At 45.7% G+C, this 21,882-nt stretch overlaps 1 protein-coding gene across 7 annotated transcripts in view; it reads left to right on the forward strand.

The window, feature by feature from the left end:
* The window catches only part of agbl4 (AGBL carboxypeptidase 4), a 250,132-nt gene that overhangs the window by 191,717 nt on the left and 36,533 nt on the right, over positions 1-21,882 (forward strand). The gene's annotated exons all lie outside the window — the stretch shown is intronic.

Raw genomic sequence — 21,882 nt, forward strand, 5'->3', positions numbered from 1 at the left:
GCATTTACATAAGCTGGATCCTTCAAACAGTATAGATGGAATGCAGCTTTTCAGGAATTTGGCAAAAAAAAATGGGGGGGGGGGGGCTTTTATTCCCTCTTACTGTTATACGCAATTTTCAAAACAGGTGACTGATGATTGTTCTAACAGGCGCCCAGTTGTGTTGAGCAGATTCATTGATGAGGTTATTTGAGAGCAACCAGTATGAGTTGAACTTCCCTTGGCTATGTCAAGAAAATTATTCCAAGGTCCAAATGTGTCAGGTGTCATTTTTGCTCTCCACACTAAGAGACTTTCAGTTTGTCATGTAGTCAGTTCGTCTGGTGTCAACGTAATCTGAACGTGTGTGTGTGTGTGTGTGTGTGTGTGTGTGTGTGCGTGCGGGTGTGTGGGTGTATACAGCAGTATGTTGTGGTATTTGTGCAGACGGCTCAGACAGAGTGGGGTTCTGCAATTGCGTCTCCAAACATGTCAGCAACACAGTCCACTGTCTTATACACAGTTTCATACACGATGCCTTAAAATCTTGACACTTGACATGTTCTCCAAAGTCAGAATCTTAAGGTGTGAAAGATTATGTTGGAAGACGTGTAGATGTGTGGAATCACCGACACGGTCAGTCCCAAGAGTGCACTATTGAGATGTGTGTTGGAATGTTGTCCTGGGACTTTTTGGACACACGAATAACCTTTTTCAAGGCCATTATTATCCCTAACAGTGTTCATTGTTAATTCTGCATTCATGCCATTTCGCAGTTCCCACTGCCTCCGAACCAACCCAAAGCCTTTGGAAGAAGCTGAGCGTGGCTCTTTCTGTGGATACTGATATGATCACATCCAATGCCTTGTGATCACCCTTCTGTCCAGTGACTCGCTCCTGATTCAGCACACTGCTGCTTAATTCAGATTGTTTAATAGTGTGTGGGACAGCATCAGACAACTCCTTTTATTTATTTATTTGGCTTGTAACAGCTGTGGAATTCTTGTCCCGCGATCCTGTGGTTTTGACTTCAGTTTGGACTCTCTCTCACACACACACACACACACACACACACACACATGCTGGCAGTGGTGAGAGATGGTGTGTGTTGGATGTGTGGCATTGAGGCTAGCCACAGCCCGAGTGGGCTCAAGATTAAAAGCTAGATTGATCTGAGCGTCAAAACAGCGATAAGCGCACTGGTCTGTCTGATTTATTGGGAAGGCAGGGAGTTAATATGAGACCACCTAGCTACAGTCATACACACACAGTGTACATTTATTTATTTATTACATACAACACTATTAAATGCCCATTCTAATATTAATTTAGCAGTTCTAAAAGATTACAGTTAGCTTGCTAGGAGCTATATTTTGATAGTTTTCTTTATATATATATATATATATATATATATATATATATATATTATTTTTTTTTTTTTAATGTATTTTCTATATTTGAGGGATACTTTTATTAATTCCTCATTGATATTGTACTGTTTTCATAATTGTTGCCTGAGGGCTTCTGCATGTGTGGAAGAAAATGCATTTCAGTGCACTATAGCTGTCGCTGCATGTGCTCCACCTTTGCAGAGCCCATATGGCGTGTCTGTCTGTCTCTCTCTCTCTCTCTCTCTCTCTGTCTCTCTCTCTCTCTCTGTCTCTCTCTCTCTCTCTCTCTCTCTCTGCCCGGGGGGACTGCTGAATGTCATTAGCACTAACAGTGTCCACATGGCCATAATGTATAGCAGTGAGGGGTATTGACAGGGAGATGATTCTCTATAGTAATGATGGATGAAGCGGGCGCTGCAGGCCAGCGTGCGCTTAGAGAGCTGGCGCGCAGAACACACTCCTCCTACTCTGCAGTAACCAATCTGCACCGCACAGCACACACTTCCTTTAGCTTGTCCTGAAATAGCTGAGTTTTAAACAGGAAGAGGTGTCCGTGTAATGACTGCCTTCTCCAGCCTTCTCCACTGGACCTTTGATAGCATGGCCTCTATGCTTCTTCCTTTGAGACCCCCATTCCTCCTGTAGATCCTTTGCCAGGCAGGAAGGACGGCGGAGCTGTCCCTCTCCCTCGTTGCTAAGTGACGCATCAGTCAACTGGGGAGCTACATTGTCTCCTGACTTTATGTGCGTTTAGAAGAGGCGTGTACAGTCATCTCCCTCTGCTCTCAGCTTGTACATAGCCAAGAGGTGATATTTCCACCGTTATAAAATCGGTTGCTATTAGGACGGGAAGAAGTGGGAGGTTTTATGTAGACGATTGCTGTTAACGGCTGGATATTTCCAACCGCGGCTCCCTTGGGTCTGATCCCCATGAATGATGAGATTCAGCACCTTTCCCAACAGGAGGGGGAGGGCAGCTTGGCGACGGACCGGAGGAGACTGAAAAGCCAGGGCTGTCATAGAGGGCTAAGGGATTGCAGTCAGGGACATCTCTGTACGGCACTGGTAAAAAAAAAAAAAAAAAAATGTGCTAGTCCTCAGCCCTCCGGAAAGCTGCCTCTCCGTGACTCTGAACTGCATTTTTCACCCTCCTCCCAGGGAAGCCTGACATGTGCTGAACATGGCTCTCCTTAATCTCCCCTTTCTCCTTGTCTGGCATCCTTCATGAGCCGCTCCGACGCGCTGTCACTCGAGGCCGCCGCAGTCAGATCGGCCACGGGTGGGCGGGTGTTGGGGGGGGGGGGGGGCTGCAGGTATCAGCCTCCAGCGAGGAGAGGTGCACCTCACACATCATCTTGGCACTGGGGGAGGGCCTAATTGGCCGTCTGCCGGGACGGGCGCTCCACTGGAGCTGGAGGCGGCTGGGAGAGTGATGGACATTAAGGCACATGGATGGGAGGAGGTGGGGTGCAAGTTAATGAGCAAGACCGCGGGATGCTGGTTTGAATTCCATGAGTCGGGACCCTGAAACATAATAAACTGTTGAGCTCTTCCAGAGTGGTGTGTGTGTGTGTGTGTGTGTGTGTGCGCGCGCGCGTGCGCGCGCAGCAAAGGCATCGGAGCAGTTAATACAATGAAGTATAAGGGCACGCTGGAAGTGGCAGCTTACATGCACACACTTATGCGTTTCAATATATATACATGAAATTTCTACATGAAAACCCTGAGGCCAACTAATGCTGTTTTCCGGTTGAAGGCGTCAATGAAATGTGTTCTTGCTCACTGACACAGCGTACACCGTACAGACCCTGTCTACCGGCAGTGACACAGAGCACGGAGCAATGTTCTCAGCACTACCACTCGCAGAGCCTGCCGCCCTGGCCGGAAGTTGGCACTTCCTTTCCTGCTCCTCTTCCTGGTCCTTTGTTGCCGTGGTAATTATCTTTTAAGGAAGGTCATTTGCTCTTGGCACGGCGAGGCCGGTAAATGCCATTAACCTGTACGCGCTATCGCCACCATGCTTCTCCACCGTCCGGAGACTAATCAATGGAAGAAATCTGTTCGGGGTAAATTGTTTTTTTATGGCTATTGTATATTGATGCAGGCACATTGATTTGGCCAGGCCCTCCGTGTGAAAAAGGTTAAATGCTTGCTTCTGAAGAGGAGAAGAGGGAACAGGAAAAAGCTGTAGAGCAGCATGATAATCTTACTTTTCTCATTCTCTCTCTCTCTCTCTCTGATTAAGTCTTTTTAAAAAGTTCCATTTGTCATGCTGGAAAATCAGTGGTGTTTAAGAGGGTAATGTGGAGCACACTATAGAATTCTGAGCATTCATGTCACCAGGCCACACAATTTAGCGTCCCCGCTATCAGCCAGAGATGTGTGCTATCTAACTGGTTTATTTTTGATTCATATCTTTCATGTACCAAAACAAATTTGCTTTAGAAGTACCATAAGCCATCATTTTCTGGATGTGTGTAAACCCCACACTCCCTTTCTGTCCCTAGTTGCTGTAGTTCATGCAGATATTTTCCACCCACCAAAGCTGTTTTTATTTTATGATTTGTTACTGCTTTAAAAATTATTATTATTATTGGTTACATTTATATAGCGTCTTTCTCAGACTTGAGGACGCTTTACAACCAGATATCAGCTTTTGCAAACACTCACACGCCGATGAGAAGCAGCAGCCAGTTTGCGCACAGCGTACTGTCTATCAGAACCTACGGCCCCCAGGGCGATTGCACTGGGTGCACGACCTCCCTCCATATAATGAAACTTGTACAGGGATTACAAGAGCTTAATTAACTTTTTTGGATCACCAAGAGGATGTAAGTAATTTTAGGAAGTTCTGATTACCTTCATTACGTTCGTGTAATGTTACACTTAGTCACGATCATTGTGTCAAAAATGGTTTTGAGATGAGAGCAAGCTAATGTGTCCTGTTTCCACACCGTCATCGTGCTGTAACTGGCTGGCTCACTTCAGCCTCCCCCGTCATAAAGAATGCACTGTTTTTATTCTTCTCATCACGGTGTATTACAGAAGTGCAGGATTGGCTCTGTATTACTGTAGCGGGACACTTTGCTATTTAGTATGTCCCAGGCTATGTTAGGATAATACGCCACACCTCTTAAGCACAAACAGTAGGGCATTATATGTTTATAAGCCCAATAATAAGCAGACAAGTGTTTTCATATGAGGAAACTGCTTTAGATGGCAGATGTCTATGACAAGCCAATACTGCATGTGTGGAGACTTTAGACTGTTGTTAATGAATGCTCATGGAATGCTCATATACAGTGTAGTTAGCTGTTAGCTGCTTTCCTGTCCTGCTGTTTTTAAAATATATTTTTATCTTAGATTCTCTAGTTAAGGATGTTTTTGCAACTCACATAACTTTTTAGCTTATAAAGACAGCATGGTTTCACTAGTTTATGAAAAAAAAATGGCCAAAAATGTTCTCACTAATGAATGCCCTTTGTGTGCTTGTATTTTGAAAACTATCATTAATCTACTTTTAATTCAGTGGTTGCCAAAGTGGGGGTGAGCCCCATAGGAGGGGGCACATCAAGGGAAATGAAGCAAAAGACGTGTACATGTGTGTAAGAGTGGTGGGGGCCCGAAGATATTTTTTTATCTACAAAAGGGAGGCACTGCCTTAATTCATAGCCGACCATTAAGAACTATTACACTAGACTATTGTCAGAGGATTCAGTTTTACATAAATCCATAGAGCATCCTTTAAATGAAAATAAGAATCTAATTACACATTTTAATATGTATCCTAAAATTCCAGGTCAAATGACAAATCTAGCATATGATTTGTGAATCAGCACTGACAGAATAAGTGTCAACTCCTTATGTCTGTTTCTGTAATATATTTTGGCGCATGATCAGGAATATACGTTTCCATGAAAGGAAAGGAAATGCAAAGTTGAGATGCAACGTGAGAAAAGGAGTCAAATTTACAAGGGAGGAGATACAGACCCGCAGAGAGGGAAATGTACACATGTAGAGACAGAGCAGAAGAGGCAGACGGCATATATATGAAGATAGGAACGCAAAGAACACAGCAGTGAGGAGAGAAGAAGACCGACATTAGTTTGAAAGGCTTCTTCTAAAACCTCATCAGTCACCTTCCCATCGGTGTTCATTGTTGAACAGATGCTAACACACAGAACACATTTCCAAGAATGCTGGTACAGTGACTGACCCGGGGTTTGCTGATCTCCATCTGTTGGTGGATTGTTGCACTATTATTGTGCATGCACATTTAAAACACAAAAGCTAATCCTTGCTAAAAACACAGATCAGGCATCACAGCTGGATTTAAGAACTAAAAGAAAGCCATCACCAGATTAAAAGCTCACCAGGGTAGCCAGTCAAAAAAACTAAAATTGCTGTGTTAAGCCAGTATCACCAGGAAGGAGCAGATGATACCCAGCTGTCTTCTGCCAAAGATGAGCAAATACAAGAGGCAACAAGGTGCCCAGCTTTTGGCTGCGCAGAGACATGCTGTAAGGGGCCATGATGCCCAAGAAGGTCACCTACAAAATCTGAACCGTGAAGAGGATCCTATATTGGCAAAATCAGGGGTAGGTGGGGAAATCAGGAGTATACCTTGTGGATGGTGCAAAATTAAATTTTAGATTTGATGTCACACCGCATAATCAAAGAAATAATCAGTACAATCCAGAATCTTCTCCAGTTTTCAGTTATGATGGCTGGAGCACCAGACATTAATGGAAGTGATCAGGAATCTGTGTGTCTGAGGCATGTAGACTACCATCTTGTCCCACAAAAGAAGTTCTAAAACTTGGATTTTAAGATGCTTTGGACACAGCTGGTGAGAGCCATAGTTCTGGGAGCTATGTTGGTTCATCTGAAACGTTGTCAGGTCTTCAGGGACAAGCATACCATGGTGCAGCAAACACAGGCTAAAATACTGGCACTGCAGCCATTACATATGTATGTATGTTGTGGGCCACAGCGTGAATCTAGTTGCTCAAGCTGCTTGCAAGTCATCAATCTTGACATGTGATGCATTGGATTGACTCCAGAGTCTAGGCTGTTTGTGCAAGCTTTGTACTACATATAAAACTGTGTTTAAGGAAATTACAGAGGTGGGAGAAGCTGCTGTCCATGACTTGAAAACACTCTGCTCAGTGTAAGGTGGAAAGAGCTCCAGCGATCAAGTCTTGACGTCAGCTAGTGTGATCGTGTGCTGCACAGCGAGGAACCGACCAACAATGAACCACAATCCCCCACAGCAGCCACAACAAGGGCTTTGTAGGATAAATCTGAAAGAGGAGCCACCATCCTTGGGCTCTTAATGGCGTGTGAAGCTGAGGATCATGAAATGCAGTGAAATGTGCGATAACGGCATTGAAGGCAAAAAGATCAGAAGTGAAGTTCAAAAACTTCTTCAAATGTGCAAAGCTTTTGGCACCTCATATTGATCCCAGTGTTCTTCCCAACATAGAAGGCCACTGGAGCGACTCTGGGGTGATGCCTCTCCTTTTTTTCCAGGACCAACTGAAGAATATTACAGGTTTGACATCTATAAGATTATGGACATAATAGATCAGTGTTTAAATGAGAGGTGTACTCAAAGTGGCCTTTACACTCTCGCGAAACTGGAAAACGTCCTGTTAACTGGAGAGATTGAGTCTTCCAACATTGTCCAGTACTCAGAGCTAAACTGCATATCCATTGAGTTGCAACTGAACATGCTGAAACATAACTGTAAATGTAAGACTATAGGGGAAGCAGCAGCACTGTGGGATCAGCTGCCTGAAGTCTCTCGCAAGTTCAGTAAAGCTGGAGCTCTTATTAGACCTTTAACTATTGTGCTTGCTGGTTGTGCTGAGGTAGAATGCAGCTTCACCGCTCTGAGAAGGCTGAAAACCTGACTCAGTCGTACAATGGCACAAAATTATCTCAACAGTTTGGCAGTTTGCCATATGCACAGACAGACCAGACCAACTTGACAAAGAGAAGATCTGCCAGCAGATTGTCTCAGCAAATGAACACAGAAAGATAATGCTTGGATCTTTTGTTTAGGTGAAGAAGGCGGGCCATACAGTATTCGTCCTCCCTTTGTCTGCTCCGTGTCTGTCCATCAACTCTGCCTTTGTAATCCATCTTTGGACTCCAATCCTCCACATTATAGCAAGTCTTCCTGTCTTACTGTCATTGTGTATTCTTTCTCTCTTTCTCTCTCTCTCTCTCTCTCTATCTCTAACACACACACACACACACATACACACAGGGACATTTCTGGGGACCCTAATCAAAGACACTTTATTTTGTACAGCAAAATACAATTTTTACTCACCTTGTACATTGTTTACCTATCTCCTCACTGCAGTCAGAACTGAACCATCCTAGTTTCTTTTCCTTTCCTTTTCGGGCGCCGCTGGGATCCGAGCGTTTCATATTTGTGTTCACTAGCCCTGATTGGATATCTAGCAACTCTTTGGTGCATTTACTCTTTTTTTGTTTGTTTGTTTTTTCTGACAACCACTTGTGGCCACCAGGGGGCCCCCGATTGCTGGTGCCCCACGCATTTGCATGGTTTGCATGGTGGTGAGCACCGCTAGAGCGCACACACATGCTCATGCAGTTGACCTGAGTTTTGATGGTTGTAATGTATAATTGTTATACTACTTATCCAGTGTTTCTTCCAAAATCAATGTTATTGCTGAAGTGCTTTCCCCCTTTGCTGTGGTAACTGCCTCTACTCTTCTGGGAAGGCTTTGCACTAATTGTTGGAGCATTGCTGTGAGGATTGATTGCATTCAGCCACAAGGGTTTTAGTGAGGTCAGGTACTGATGATGGGTGATTAGTTCTGGATCACAAATTTCCACTTCAACACTTTTTATGTACTTTATATGGTAAGGTTGCAGGCCCAATAAAGTGGCAAGTCAGTTTTATATGGTCTTAAGTCAGCTAAGGCAATGGTAAGAACAAAAAGACAATGGCTTTAAATTTCATATTTCATCATTACATTCAAAGCCTGGAAACAAAAAAGCAATACTTTCAAAACAACTGTATAGTCTGTGTCAGAAATATGTGTCCTTGTAGTTCATGCGTCTGGTGTTGTGTTTCCCAGCTTCCTGCCCTGCATGTGCTAGAGCTTTAGCTGCTTCACACACTCCCTTCAGCTCAGGGAGGGTTTGTTAACAAGGTGGTCAGTTTGGATCATGTGCGTTTGGAGCAGGAAAAAAACGAATCTAAAGGTACAGAGCAGGGGCCTCTAGCAGCGTTGGGCATCTCAGCTCTAAATGATGGTTTCACCCGCACACTGTACCACCACTTCATCTATATCAAAATAGACCCCAAACAGATTGATCCCTTTCCAAGAAATGTTCGGACACAAGGATTAGTAACGTCAGCATTGTGTGGAAATGAATATAGATTGGCAAACCATTGTCATGATGTGGCAACTAATTGATTTGTTCTCATAGTTTTACATTTGAGTTCTTGTATATATGATTGTAGAATCCCAATTTGGTCTACCAAATTTGCACCCCTGCGAGTATTAGTGCACTGACAGTTCCTGATTGAGTTGCGTTAGATTGAAGCACTCACTAAAGAAGAGATGGGTTAGGAAACTGATCTTCTCTCTCTCTCTCTCTCCTCCCTCATGTCCGTCTGAAGCAGAAGGCTTTTTAAATGACTTCGATTAATGCAGAATGCTCCCTCAATTAAAAATCCAAAGCTATCATGAATTTTTCATCCTCAGAGCGTTTAAGCTAATTATGGCACAAATGGGCCACTTTGCACCGAGGCACCGTGGAGCCGGCTGACATTGACAGCTAATGTCACTGTCACAGGACCTCGCTCTGCAGTTATGCTAATCAACACACCTTCTTAGTATTCCTGATAGAATATCTCCAACACACACACACACATGCAAAGTATGTGTGTGTGTGTATGTGTGTGAAATTAAACTCTTTAATGTGTGAATATATATTATGGGTTGCGAAGCAATATCTTTCAGTACTGAATAATTTTACTGCTTATTTGGAGAAATATAAAACATCTTGAGTGATTGATCTGTGTTGGGTTTTTTTTTTTTTTTTTGGTGTTTTAATGGCTGAAATGTGCTGAGGGACAGGTTTGCTTTAGAGTGCTAGGTCAGCCCTACCATTATAGACACACAACAGTTTCTAGCTTTCAGATTTGAAGTACCACTGTGGTGTTTTTTGGGGAGTTTTTTTTACTACAGATTAAGCCAATTTGTGCTCAATGTCGAATGTTCTCCCTGACGTCTGTTCGGTCCTAACCTCCACATGGGACATAGGCCACAGTCCCTAGAAATCCTGCTGAAGGCATCCAAACAGCTGTAAATAGCCCCCAGTATATGCCAAGATTTATGGCTCCGAACAAGGCTGATGAATGTGTACAACTGTAGTCCTCACACTTTAAAGCTTCAAAAGATGAGTGGTAATGGCTGACAGCATATCAGAAGTTTGACAGCCCTAACGCCCCCACCCCCTACCCTGTGGGGCCTACATGGGCCATAACGGCGCTCCTGTATAGAGCCCGCTGATGAAATTAGGTTTAACAGCACGAGTCTCCCAAGTCTGCGTCTGAATTAGCATGGTCTCTCTGGAGGTACGACGACAAGAGCACAGCCTCTTAAATACTTTATTGAGTTTGAAGATTCGAACCAGATGAAATATTCATTGATACTGATTATGCAGAGATTATTACTGACAGCTCATCTGATGTGATATGGGATTATAGCATGTAAATAATGCATACCTCCCATATTAAAAACATCTGATTGTTCCATCCAACTAGAAAGATGGAGTTCCCTCTATGATTAAAAGCTGGTCAGAGGGATGAGGGTGCGGGTTTGCTTATGATTCGTTTAAATGTTTGGAGGTCTTTTCCATAAACCTTTGCCTCGGGGAACAAACCAGAAAATCATTTTCAGAAACCACGCAGCAGGTGGAGAGAGAAACGGGGCCATTTTTTTTAGAATTTGTGTTGAAAGTGGGTAGCAGCCATTTAGCAGGCGGTGTTATTTAAATTGGGGGGGGGGGGGGGGGGGTGGAGCCGGGAGAGGACTTTAAATAAGCCGCGTCGGTATCTACGAACAGGAGGCCGCAGGAGTTCATCTCTACCTGTGTCTCCGTTCCATCCACGCCACAAAGTTGGGAGCTAGGCATGGAGATGACTCCTCCTCCTCCCCGTTCCTGAGAATAATTAATTACACATGATAAATTATTCCATTCTCAATCCACCACTGCCATCACCCTCATGTGCACGCACACACTTAGGCCCTTTTGTGCCTGTCAAATGAGTATTAAAATTTCAGAGCCCATGTGATTAGCTAGCATACTGCGGGGCTGTTGCTGTTGCTCAGAAGCGGCACTAAGTGTCAGCCCTGCCTCTGTCTGAGGATGGGAACTTTAATCTCCTGAGACCTGAAGCTGGCGTAAGTGGCGTTTCCTCGGGGGAGGGCAGAAGCGCCAGGGGCGTGCAGCCTCGCTCGCCCCAGCGCAGCCTGCGTTTGAGTTCCGTTTGGCTCCAGCAAGACCCAGACGTGCTCGAAATGCCCGAGACCGCCCGCTTTCAATCCCGGCGTACGGAGTGCAATAGATAACGATGGGTTTTAAGCTTGGCTTTGTCAGCAAGCCTGTTTCCCTCTTTAAGCCTGCTTTGTTTGCATGATGGCTGAGTGTGTTGGGAGCAAGAGCTTACAAAGACTTCAGAAAAATGCAGATGCTCAGTTCTGGTGCAAGTGTTGAGTATTAGCACTCAAGGACTCTACAGCTGAATACATATTTTAGCAGCATGCGTGCGTCTCCGTGGGTGCGTGTGGCGGCGCACTGGAGCAGTCTTTGGTTGTCAGAGAGGTGTGAAAGCGGTAGGAGAGGTCAGAAGGCTCTCAGCAGGGACAACACCAGCCGAGGGAGACGGGAGAAGAGAGGAAAAAGGCTCAGACAGGGAGAGGGAAAGACGGAAAGACGGAGGCGAGAGGGACATGGAGGGCGGAGAGCAAAGGAGAAGCAGCAGCCGCGGCCACATGCCTGTCCTCACAGGTCACCGTGGAAACACCGCCTGCCACCTCCTCTCTGGAGCCGAGCGCGCCCGCTCCATTCCCGCGCCAAAGATATGCGCCGGGTGCATTTCCTCGGACGCTAACCCCAGCATAGCGCCATTACATGGAAGCGTGTGGCGGAGAGCCACATTGCCAGGCTGTCTAAAGGTCTGCGGCTCTGTGCGGCCTGGACGCTGGGCAGAGGGGTCGGGGCTGTGCGGGGAAGGGCCACAGGGTGTGTAGGCAGTGGGAAGGTTGATGGGTAGTGAAGGAGTGTGAACACACTCCGCACACAACAGCAGTCTGCCCAGAAACCTCACGTTCATACAGTGAGGCGCTCTCTCCCTCTCTCTCTCTCTCTCTCTCTCTCTCGACCTCTCTCCATTCTCTCTGTTCTTGCTCCCTGCCCAGTTATGATTTTCTCTCTCACAGTGTAGTTGGTAGGTTTGTAGAGAATGCAGGACAACGCGATATGTTGGGCTGCCAATTGGATTTGACAGATTATCAGTAGCGCAGCCTGAGGCTAGGTGTGAGCGAGCCTAGCGCGCCGCTGTGATCACGCTGCCCTTTAAGAGCTCCCCACTCCTCTGCCTCGCCACGGCCTCTGGTGAGGCCTCGTTACGACGACGTGCGGGGAACTCGCAGTCGTTGCCTGCAGATACATGCGGCCTGCGTCTCCGTGCTGTTGCTGTGTGAGTGCGTGTGTGCGCGCGCCCGTGCGTATGTGTGTGTACGTGTGTACGTGTGTGTGTGCGTGTGTATGAGTGCCCATCCTTTCTGGGAGCCTGGGCCACAGGTCTCCTGGGAGGCTGCTGTGGTGTCAGTGCGTGAGACAATGAAGGGCAGATTATGAGCCCTTCATGGAACAGTCATGCAGAGCGGTGCTGGATCAGAGCTGCTCTCTTCGACAAGAAGGCGGTGATGTGTCCCAGTGGGTGACTGGAGTCAAGGGGCCAGAAGGATCTACCCTCCCTTCTCTCTCTCTCTCTCTCTCTCTCTCTCTCTCTCTCTTTTTCTCTCTCTGCTCCCTCCCTCCCTCCGCTTTCTCTCAGTCTTGTCTGACAGTGAAGGTCAGGGGCTTCTCCTGCTGTCTCTGCCTCTGCCTCCATTGTCTCGTCTGTTGACAGGTCCTCCTGTGGGAACAGACCTGGGCTCCACTCACACAACTCTAATAATTCATATTTCATTAGTGTTCCCCTTCAGCTCGTAAAGCAGCCCAGCCTCTGAGCTCAGAAACCACAGCCAACACACCCAGACTGCGCACACTTTCAGCTGGAAATCTAGCCTTCTAACTATATTACATCTTTAGATGTGTTGTGGTAATAAATACATTATATTTTGCCTGAGCTCGTCCTAGGATGGCAGATGGCTTTGTGCTGAAAATGCCACCATTCTTTTTGAGCTGGGCAACAGTGTCTGACTTAAGTGCAAATGTTCCACAGCACGCAGCCTTCCACCGATGCTATAGATTATGAGCAGAAATGTTAAGGGCGCCACAAGTGTCTGAATGCGTGTAATTGCCTTGGCCATGAATCCTGACCCTTCTCTCCCCCCACAGCCTGCTCTCCTTGGCCAATTCACCCTCGCTTCTGTGCACTCAAAGTTTCATTTCCACCGCGTGCTGGGGGGCAGGTGGTGTATGGGGGTGTTGGGTGGAGGTATGGGAGGTGTTTGCAGGCGCTTGGTATTTTATGTAGAGCGTGTCTGTGCCGGAGCTGATTATATTAAACGCTCAGACACTGGAGGCATTAATAATACATTAGCCTGTCTGATGTGTCCGCTATGCAACCAGAACCCCAATCTCTCCCTCTCCCCACTGATCCATCCGACACGCTGGCCCAGGGACGAGCAGTAAGAGGGAGCATATATGAGCCTCCTTTATTGACTAGAGGAAAGGAGAGAGTCACTCTCTCTTTATTGTAGGAGGGGCACCTCAGGTTCGTCTAGGGAGATTAGAAGGGATGAGGCTAGAACATGCTACAGCACTGTAATCCCATGTCCTTTGCGTTGGCTGCATCTGTGCATGCTTCAGCACAGTAATCCCAAGCTATCTGCACTGGCTCTGTCTGTGTCCCAGTTCTGGAGCTTTCCTAGAGCGCCAGCTGTTGAAAACAGTAAAATGGTGCGTAAATATGCCCGCATGAGTCATAGGAGCCTGGGTTCTCGGTAGGGAGGGCGGCGTTCACAGGGGCCGACTGCTTCCTCTGCTCTTTTCAGCACAGGGGTGCTAGCTCAGGATGACTGCGGCCTAGGACCACTGATCACGGGCTTCGTGCAGCAGAGTGAGCGGCGTGTCGCTGCCGGACCGGATCGGATCGGTGTAAAGGAGGACGCAGGGTGTGGTCGGGTTGGCTCCGAGGAGAGAGAGGGAGAGAGAGAGAGAGAGAGAGAGAGGGAGAGGGAGAGAGAGAGAGCGAGAGGGAGAGAGAGAGAGAGGGAAAGGGAGAGAGAGAGAGAGAGAGAGAGAGAGAGAATGCATTCGTCAGCCCCCAGTCACGGGGCTCATCCCCACCCAGGGCCGGCCTCTGCTGACTGCAGCAGCGCGTGATGGAGAGGGCTGTGGACAGTGTGCCACAGCTGTGGAGCTAATGAGCCTCAGTCTGCCTCACCTCCCAGCTCTAACAGGTTTACACGGGCTATGCCATGGGCCCATACACACGTTATACTGTCATATAGAAGCTCGCCGTGGCCATGTGGAAGTACAGTTTTCCTTTCACAAGTACAGACCACAATTGAAACATAATAGATTTGAGGATTTACTGACAACAGGGAGGCTGAGAACAGTGAAAGGTTTAGCACCCTCTGAAGTATTCTCATTTGAAGTTCTGCTTGGCCTTTTGCTGTAGTTCGATGCTCAAAAGACCCTAAAAATAAGATAAAAAAGGAAGATGGAGGGTGGTGATGAGGAAACAACTCAAAAACATTGATGAGGGTGTATATGTGTGGTGGCAGCAAACCCGATTGTTTTCTTCTGTTAGAGGAGCAGCAGTTAAAGAGAACTACTTTTATTTGACATTTTTCAGGGATAAATTAATTAGGCACACAGGTAAACCTTCGGCAGATTGGTTGGGCAGTGGCGGCCCAAAACACCTGCCACAAGGTTGCTATTAAAAACACATCTTAGAGAGACACTCGTGCACGATATTGGCACGGCATCAGTATAAAATACAAGGACAAAGTATTCCAGTAGGCTTTTTCCTCATAATAAACTATAGTTGCAATATCAGGCAATTTTGGAAGGAGTAAAAAAGTTGATAAAAACCAAACAGCAGCCGCTGTAAACCTGTGTGAGCACAGCAGGGCACGGAGCTCAGCATCTATGAGTCCCTCAATGCTCGTCTTAACCTGGCATGCAGTCAGATAGTTACATGATCAAATAATCAATAAGTAAAATAATCATGCCATCAATAGTCACGTGATCAACTGGCTCCTCCTTTCTTGCAAGTCACTAGTTTAGTGTTGATACTTCAGTCTGAAATTAACAAAGTGTAGATTTCCCAGCTGAAGGATGTGCAGAGAGCAATGCCAATCAAGCCATACCTAAAAGTAGCCCAAACTTTGACAAAGACACCACTGTGTATACCAGGAAACATTTGCATGTTTAATCAAGATTTCAAGAAGAATTTGAAGGCTTAACTTTTCTGCGCAATGACTCTGGTGGTAAAGGTAGCAGTTTTTCCAGAGGTCTGATATGACAGTAGTAAGATGCAATTACACTGGCATACCTATACATACTCTAAACCCAGCGTAAAAAGAATTATACATCAGTAAATGTATATGGGAAAACTGCAAAACAACAAATCAAAATTATTTTCAAACATGTCATAGTGAAACTTGTTATGCTATAAAAGGTTGTGGGCAAATGTAGCTGTGGCCTTCCTCACAAATGCCAGTTATGATGTACATGCTGCTGACTTTATTGTGTTGTAGATTTTATTTTGAATGGATACAACTGCTATTATTACCCATCAGTGTACACCTAATCACCCATATTGACATAGTGAAAACATGTCTTATTTACAAATGTATTCAGACCCTTCGCTATGGCATTCGATATTGTGGTGCGTTCTGTTTGTTTTAATTATCCTTGAGATTTGTCTAGAACTGAGTTGGAGTCCACCTGTTGTGATTTGAATTAATTGGACATAGTTTGGAAAGGTGCACACCTGGGTCTGTAAGGGTCCACAATTTACACTGCACTGCCAGGACAGAAACTATCTGTGGATCTTTGTGAACAAACTGTGGCAAGGCATAGATTATGGCAGGGATATAATACAAAAACAAAAGCTTGGAGTGCTACCCAAACAACAGTGGCCTCAATAATTCTGCTTATTATAATTATGGAAGAAGCATGGCACAACCTTGAACCTTCCTAGAGTTGGTGGTCGGGCCAAACTGGACATCCAAACAAGTAGGACCCTGATCAGGGAGATAAAGAACACTCCAAACGAGCTCCACTGGTGCTATGCAGATACGACAGAGCCTATTGGACGGACAACCATCTCTGCAGCACACCATAAATCAGGCCTTTCTGACAGATTGGAAAGACAGAAGCCTCTGTTGAGCAAGAAGCATATGACCGCCTGCTGTTTGCTAAATGGCATGTAAAGGACTCTGGCAATGTGTGAAATGATTCTCTGGTCTAGTAAGATGAAAACGTTGAAAAGTTCTTTAGGCATAACAGCAAGCACTGGTTCTGGTGAAACGCACAGGCTGCACAGCACCTAGCTGAGACCCTCCATATGGTCACACATGGTGGGGGTAGTATCAGGCTACAGGTGCGCTTCTCAGCGGCAAGGATATGGAGACTCGGAACAACCGAGGAAGAGATGAATGGCCATAAAGGAACATCCTTGAAGAAAACCTCCTGAAGAGCACACGTACATTTTGACTTGGGCAACAGCTCACCTTTGACCCGAGGCATAAAGGCAAGGCAACACTTGAGTGGCTGAATGGCCTGGGGTGGCCCAACCTGAAGATGACTGTTCACGGACAATCACCATCCAATCTGAGGGAGTTTGAGAGGTCTTGCTATGAAGAATGGGATTACCTGCCTAAATCCAAGTGTGCAAATCTTGTAGAGACGTATCCGATACTTGCAACTGTAATTGCTGCCAAAGGTGTTTCTACAAAGTATTCAGTAAATGGGCTAAATGCTTTTGTGAATAAGAGATTTCAGTTTTGATTTGTAATTAATTTTCAAAACTGTCTAAATATGTAGCGTCACCTCATCGATGATGGGTCAAAATGAAAATGATATCCATTCAGAATCAAATCCCCAACCCAGTGTAGTGAAGGTGGACATGCTTTCTGAGTCCACTGTAACCCCATTATTTGGTATTTTGCAGTGCTGTTCTGCTTTGTACAGGAGGCAGACAGAAGACAGAGCAGTCTTGTTGAACTTAATCATCCCCCCATATCACCATGATTTACATGAAAAGCACAGATTATCAGCTGCGAAGTAGACAGGCCCTGCTTTTAATTTCTTCTGTTTAAAGATGCCTTAGTCACAGGACTCCATTGGGCAGAAAGATGTCTTAAAGACAGTACTTTTATTGGACAGATAGCTCATCTCTCAGAAGTTCTGTTTGTTCTTCAGGTTTGGTCCCACTACAAACATTCCTCTGATCAAAGCCCCACGAAAGCCCCTATTGCTTCAGACATGGGGCCCTGTTCCTCCATATACGGCTCGACCTGCTAATCACCATGGCAACAATACCCCACACACACACACACACACACACACACACACACACACACTGGTATTTCAGGTAGCAAGGAATAGACTCAACCTTGAAGTCATGCCCATTGAAGGATCTGTAGGGTCTGTGGTGTTTGCTTGTATGATTTCTGGGTTTTCTGAAGACATGTCCCTGTTCTGTTTCTCCCCACTGGAACGTTAATTCATGCCCTGGATCGACTCCAGCTCCCCGTATGCAAGCATACCAAACAGCTGCTGATGTGGAAACACACGGGATCACGCGGGCACTTAAGGGCACCTTGGCAGCATTCGGTATGCTTGTCCGCACACTGCACTAATTGTTCTTAATGCACAGTCATGGGGATGAGTGTAAGCACAGCCCCAGCACTGGTGCAAACAGAACAATCAGCTAATAGCCTCTTCATGGCAGGGCTGATAAACTCTCAGAGCAAAATCCCAACTGGGCAATTATTACACAGCGCACAGGGAGCCAAAAGACATCTCTGTCCCATGCACCTTTCTTCCCTTGCACACATTTGGCTAGTGAACACTGTGTTGTTGAGAGAGAGAGAGAGAGAGAGAGAGAGAGAGAGAGAGAGAGAGAGAGAGAGAGAGAGAGAGAGAGAGAGAGAGAGAGAGAGAGAGAGAGAGAGAGAGAGAGAGAGAGAGAGAGAGAGAGAGAGAGAGAGAGAGAGAGAGAGAGAGAGAGAACTTGCCTGATATTCCATCTCACAGTGATATTGGTATTCATTTTTATCAGTGTATTGCAAGAATTGTCGGCTTTAAAATGTGTTTGATGGTTTTCAAGTAATGGACAAAGGGGGGATTAAAATCCTGACAGAATTCAGGGATTACACGTCGCCTGGCTCCTCAAAGGAAAGGCCGTCTGAAGTTTGCTTTCTGTTTTAATCTGCCGCCTTAGATTCATGAGAATTTCATTTGGCTCACTCTCCATTCATCACAGTCACTGCCTGCTGTGATTTTCTTTTTACTCTTCACTTTTTGCCCTAAAATAATCTTTTCTGTCGCTCCAGCGTCGGTGCTGATGGAGCCCCAGTTACTGTGCTCTTTGCAGTGGCATGTTGATGCCCTTGAGAGGGGTCTTACCTGTGGTTACATGTGATTATCTTATTCCTCCTCACTGCCACAAACCAGGAGCGCTGTGACCTGACCCCCCCTCCCCACACTCTTACCCTGTCTTTTATCTTGCAGCCTGCAGCTTTTTTCAGCATTCACCTTTAAAACAAGTCCGTCGTGTTGTCCACCGTGCGTCTGCCCACTCTGCTGTGAAGCCCCCCCCCCCCCCCCCCCCCCCCGGATATACCCTCTGGATATCCTACACAGGGACCGCCGGTGGACTGGCTTCACCGGGCGCTTCCCGACGCCAGCGAAACCTTTTTCCCACCTTCATTTCCTGCGCAAAGCAGGAAGCGTGCAGTTTGGTCCCTCCTCCTCCTGCACCTCCACCTCCGCCACTCAACTTGCCATCAATCACCTCCCAGGCCTTAAGTGACACAAACGCTGAAATTGTGCCTCCTTTCAACAAGCCAATCAGGATCCCCCTCAATTACCTGACATTTCATTAATCTCTATCAAAGTCGAGCTAACCGCATCCCGCACTACTGGTGCTGCAATAAGCCCCAGAGGCCATTATTAAATTTGCCTGTATCATTGTAAAGGAAATGGCAAATGCATTGGGCTTAAAGGGCACCCAGCATCTGTCTCTTTAAGACTGAAATCAGCTAAATTAAAAGTGCACAGTTGGACATGCCAAGAACAAACCACGTCCATGCCCTTTACAACCAGGCTTGATCAATTCTTAATGAGTCTAGCCAAACATTTTCCTTTAAAATAAACACTTACTGCCCTTTAAAATGAACACTATGTTGCCATTTGTCACTGGGTTTGAGTACCATATTTCTTGGTTTTAGTGACACTTTGGTAAAACGGTTTATATAGTAAAAGAACTCTTGTTAAGCAGCGAGATATTGTCGTGTATTCAAACGTGCACACAGTAGGTGGCGCAATAGTGCACATACATCCTCATCCTCTAGGGACCTGCAAGCTGAAGGCACGTTTTTTCATGTGTGTACATACAACAACTATGGCATGCAACTATGACACCTTTGTAACATTCAGCGAACGTTTGTGTTGTCAAATTGTATAGTGTTTGGAGTGAAGAGGCGAGGTGAGGTATTTAAACAGCCTGTGTGTTTTTGTTTTGTTTTGGTTCATGTAAATGATAATAATATGAACCATATTCTAAAATTCAAGAATCTTAAGAATCCTACTGAACCAAGATCACTGTCCTACTGACCATTGCCCTACTGACCACTGTCCACTGTCCTACTGATCACTGTCCTACTGAAGTGACCCAGCTAGGACCTCCAGATATGTTAGTGACCATACAAAAACCTAAATGCAGCTGACTGATCAGGCAGAGTAAATACTGCAGCACTTAGCATCTGCTCCTGGAGCGTCTTCCTGACGACCGGCCTCTGGGGAGTGTCCAGCCTTTGAACCAGAGTGGTGTGTGGTGGGGGGTAGCGTTCTTCTGGAGATGTTAGCATGGCTGGTCCACTACTATTGGAGCGCAACCTCGTGGCCCGGTGCTGTTTCGTGAGGATGTCAGCAGGAGCAGGACGGTGGTGCGGTTTGATCAGGTCTGCATTGTTCGCGGGTGTCCATGCCAGAGATTTGGCAGTGTCTTTAAAATAGCAGAAACCCATTAGTGTGTTATTAACGCCGAAATGAGCTGTTACTAAACTGCACAGTGACTTTGCTGCCTCCATGCTGTTCCTGTATATGCAGAGAGTAATAGGGAGAGGTAGAGAGAGTGAAGGAGAGAAAAAAGGGAGAGGGAGAGAGGGAGAGAGAGAGAGAGAGAGAGAGAGAGAGAGAGAGAGAGAGAGAGAATGTGCTTTTCTTTGGAGATTTTAATGGCCGAACTGGCACAGAGCCTGTCATTGACTGGTTCATCATCTGCATGATATGTCTTCTTTTTGCTTTGCTGGTCTTATTGTTCTTGTCTGTTATCTAGTGTGCTGTCTGGTGTCTTTATTGCCCTTCTCCTTTAACGTGTCCTTGGGTTTCTATAAAGGTGCATGCAAATATATTATTATCTGTGTTATTGTTGTTGTTGTTATTGTTATTATTGTTGTTGTTGTTATTGTTGTTGTTGTTGTTGCCGTGGTCGACGAACGTAGCCACAAACACATGTTTGGACAGACCCACTCGCACCTCATCAGCACAGCTGAAGAGAACTAAGTCAGACTTGACAGTGCGTAAGGCTGAGAAGGACTGGCCGGTTGTCAGCCCTCCGATGCGTGGATGAGAGCAGGCACACGCTGCAGCTAACTGAGCCGAACACACTGTGGCAGACATGCTCCCTCCTTCAGTCCATTACTACATTGTTTACTGTTTGGCAGCAAACCACTCTTTCTTTTTAAATATTGAAGACTTTATTGATCAAAACAAGTTAGATTAAAGTAAGCAAAAGGCGATTTATTGTTAGAAAGCTACAAGAAATTGCCTTTTGGAATAGACAAGTCTGGAAAAATAATTTCACAAATTTACAAAATACTGTGAAATAACAGTACAAAAAGCATAATACAAATCAAAAGTGATCATGGAATAAGTGGTTGTACTTGAAACATTGGTCACAAATAATCAAAATCCCAGTGACTCTAATTTCATATGAAGAGTTATCAGACAATCTAGAAATCTACAAATCTACAAGTAGTGGCTCTACTCAGAGCTTAGAGCAGAAATGCTAACGTGTGAAAAGAAGCTATGCTTAAATGATTCAGTCTAAATCTAAATGCATACTGCTTTCCTAAACTCTGGAAGACTAGGTTGATTTCCTCAATTTACAAGAGCGTTGAGAAATTAGACCCCAACAACTACTGAGGTGTCAGTTTCATCTGGGGGAGGTCAGTGGAGAAAAAAAATCTTTCCTTGCTGAGGACAGTGTCTTAAGCAAATGTTAACTTTTCATCGAAAACACATTTACAGACCCCCCCACTGTGGTGTGCTGGGACAAATATGTGGCATCATAAATCAATGTACACAGAAAACAAGTGTATTGGCAGGATAAGGCCTGAATGCTGCTGATAGCGTCATCATGTGTGAGACGGAGAAGCACCCTGAGCCAACCCTTCTCCAAATTCACTTCCATGAATGTGCCATACACTTCCTGCAGTTCCAGGCCTCACACTTTACAACCCAGAGGATAAATTCCTTGTTTATGCAGATGACTATAACCTGCCACTTCCTGCTCAGCAAGGGCCACAGCACAGGCACAGTGTGCTCCAGAAGATGAAGCGAATGTTAGGATTTTTAAAAAGAAATCCAGAATTCAAATGCCAAATGCAACCCCCCCCCGAAACACTTCATTTGAAAGGCCTCTGAGTGTAAGAGCTGAGTGCTGAAAGAGTGCTCTACCATGGCTACTGCTGGAGCAGCTACCGTCAACGCCCGTCACGCTCACACGTCTTCTGTGCCACACGTTCGCACTCAAATGTTAGCCTTTCAATGCATGTTGTACCCTGTAGAACTGCGTGACAAATAAAACCTTGAACCTTGAATTCCGATTTAGCGGATTCCGACCCAAACACATACTTCTGATCTGGAATGCAATCGCAATCAAAACATAAATGAGATATTTCTTCCGTATGGCTCAGCTAGAGCAGCCATGAGGAGGAAGAATCTCTCCATTGTAAGTGAGCACACCCTAGTGCACAGAGTGGCA

The sequence above is a fragment of the Electrophorus electricus genome, chromosome 25 (assembly GCF_041902795.1).
Source record: "Electrophorus electricus isolate QZ-2024a chromosome 25, ASM4190279v1, whole genome shotgun sequence".
NCBI lineage: Eukaryota > Metazoa > Chordata > Actinopteri > Gymnotiformes > Gymnotidae > Electrophorus > Electrophorus electricus.